At 27.2% G+C, this 3,101-nt stretch overlaps 1 protein-coding gene across 1 annotated transcript in view; it reads left to right on the forward strand.

Moving 5' to 3' along the window:
* Positions 1-528: 528 nt before the first annotated feature.
* LOC116850446 (protein yellow-like) overlaps positions 529-3,101 on the forward strand; it is a 24,050-nt gene continuing 21,477 nt past the window's right edge. Inside the window, exon 1 of the mRNA XM_032828751.1 lies at positions 529-574. The gene's annotated coding sequence lies outside the window, so the exon portion shown is untranslated. The remainder of the gene's footprint in view (positions 575-3,101) is intronic.

Below are 3,101 nucleotides of genomic sequence, written 5' to 3' on the forward strand. Positions count from 1 at the left end.
GCTTTTTAGAAATAATTGGACAAATATTGGTTATTCTTGCACTAATAAATTATCAGGATTAATTCGTGTACATAAAGACATGTTGCCGTCCCTCTTGGTTTCCATAATAACGTTGTATATAGGTTGCAATGTAGTGGTTGTGAGGCGTCATATGTTGGTCAAACTAGTAGAAGACTCTCTACACGTATTGCCGAACATAGGAGAATTCCTAGGAGTTCTACGATGGAGTTAACGGCCATTCAGGAACACCGTTTGAAGAAGAACCATGATTTCGATTGGGATCATGCCAAAGTTTTACATGAGGAACGTTTTTACTTGAAACGCCTGATTTCAGAAATGATTTTCATCAAATTTCAGAAGCATGGTCTTAACTCACAAAAGGACACTGAATATTTGGGTAGCAGCTACTGCGGTTTGTTATGAAAATAAACTTTGTTTTGGTTTCCTTCTCTTCCACGAGTCGTTGCCGCAATGTTAATGTTCGGTTATATAAATCTGTAATTATTTGTATTTCTTAGACGTGGCGATGTTATCGTTGACAGGATCGTTTTACTTTTAGCTGAGCTCAACAAAGGTATTTTATATTGCCTGTTTTAATTATTTATTATATTTCAATTTTACTTACTTTTATTTTATTTTATGATTTTTTTATAGTTATGACGGCTACTTCTTAATATTAATTTGACTACTTAATATTATTTCTGTAACGGTCTTATCAGCTTTAATATTGCGATTAACATTCATGTCATTTTAATCAGGTCTTTAATTAATTGTAATGCGTTCATATTATAATCCTTGAGTTTTTATTATCACTGAAGAGGGTTCATAATTGAGCCGAAACGTCTGATTATTTATACTGATTATTCATGTTCAATAAATATTACACGATTTCCTAACACAAAGAAGGTTTTTTACCCATATGGTACATAGCACTATTAGTCCTGTGTTTGAACTCGAATTGCCCTTTTTCCTATTTTTTGATTAATATCTTCGTTTGTGAGTTCTTATTTCTTTCTCTAAAAAATAAGGTTGCCTATTGGTGTTCATAAATAAGTTTCAATACGTCGCCAAATGACCCAATGAAAGCACTTATCTTTCCCAAATTAATTCTCTTATTGAGTCGTTCAGTGATATTTTTAATAACTGGACCTTATTGTCCATGATTGCACATACTTAGCAGACTTCATGGTAATAGTAAAATATCTACTTTAATGAAACAAACACAGTATGTTAACTCTTACTGTGTAGAAAAATATTAGTAGTGATAAATTATTATCAATTAGTAATTTATCAATAGCCAATTTATTTATCGTAGTCAAAAATCATATTTTCTTATTAAAGATTAACATTACTGCAAACTTTATAAGAATTTCAAATATTTCATTAAAGTATATACCGTCAATATATACTGCCATTATTTTTAATATTTATAAATTCATGTAATTATAACATGCACTTATATTTTAAAAATAATGATAGTATACATTGTAATAAAATATTAGAAATTTTTATAACCTTTACAGTTAACTTTTAATGTTAACTTTTATAGGAAAATATGATGATTATTGACTGTGATGAATAAATTGGCTATTGATAAATTATTGATTGACAATAATTTATCACTGCCAGTAGTATTTTTCTACAAGGTAAGAGTTAACATACTGTGTTCGTTTTATCGAAGTGTATACTACTATTACTAAAATATTAAATAATTTTTTCTGTATTTACGAAAGCTTCATCGTCTTCTCCATTCATTTCACTCACAAAAAATATCTCCAAACCGACATAGCAACTGTTTCGTGCGTGTTGAGTAGATGTTTTATAATTCTATTTGTACAATTATTTCATCAAATCAGTAATTAATAAATTGCTTTTTTTATTAATATTCATACTTTTTTGCAATAACTGACATACATATTTTATTTCAATTTGCATTAAATTGGACACATTCTAAAGAAGAATAAGAAAAATATATATTTTAAATATAAATAAAGATTAAAAAATATATAGTCATATTGGAATAAAGAAAGAAAATTGTTTTATCAATGTACTACAAGATTATGTTCAATGTAGCTCTTGTACAAAAATAGGTGATATCCCCAAAAACTTACCTTTTAAAAAAAGGTAAAAAAAGCACCTAGTTTCTGCGCTCCGTAAAAAAAAAGAAAATTGTAATACAATATAATCCGTACAAACAATTATATTAAAAAATTATTCCTACAACAAACTGTACTCTTCTACTAAAATTAATGATATCAAGAAATTGGCGCCAAGTGACTATGATTAATTATAACATATCATTTTTCTAATCACTTTATTTATTATTAGACTTTATTATGTACCTATTTTTTATATATATTACATTATTCTGTGTTAGGTATATGTTTAAAAGTTTGTTACCATTATTCCATTAGTAATTTATTAGTAAATGTAACTTGTCCCTATTACTCATTATAACAGCGTTACTTCCTAAATCTGTATCGTATTCCAAATTCCAAACTTGTGTTTGAAATGACCAAGTACACGGAAAAAGAAAAATAAAATTATTCAGATTCATAAAAAAAAACTTGGCGCCCCCGGATTGCAATAACTATTTCAATGTTACAAGTATTCTATAATCTTACTGTGAAATGAAATATGTTTTAGAATGCTTTAATGCATCTTGATATCATTCGGGCGTACCAAGTTTTTTTAAGAATCTAAATAATTTTATTTTTCTTTTTCCGTGTACTTGGTCATTTCAAATACAAGTTTGGAATTTGGAATACGATACAGATTTAAGAAGTAACGCTGTTATAATGAGTAATAGGGACAAGTTATAATACATTTACTAATGGATCACGAATAATGGTAACAAACTCGTTTAAATATATACCTGACACAGAATAATGTAATATATATAAAAAATAGGTACATAGCGAAGTCTAATAATAAATAAAGTGATTAGTTAAAATGATATGTTATAATTAATCATAGTCACTTGGCGCCAATTTCCTGATATCATTAATTTTATAGTAGAAAAGTACAGTTTGTTGTAAGAATAATTTTTTAATATAATTATTATATACGGATTATTTTGTATTACAATTTTCTTTTTTTTA

The sequence above is a fragment of the Odontomachus brunneus genome, unplaced genomic scaffold (genome assembly GCF_010583005.1).
Source record: "Odontomachus brunneus isolate Ranch 3 - 2012 unplaced genomic scaffold, Obru_v1 Obru_scaffold_146, whole genome shotgun sequence".
In the NCBI taxonomy this organism is placed as follows: domain Eukaryota; kingdom Metazoa; phylum Arthropoda; class Insecta; order Hymenoptera; family Formicidae; genus Odontomachus; species Odontomachus brunneus.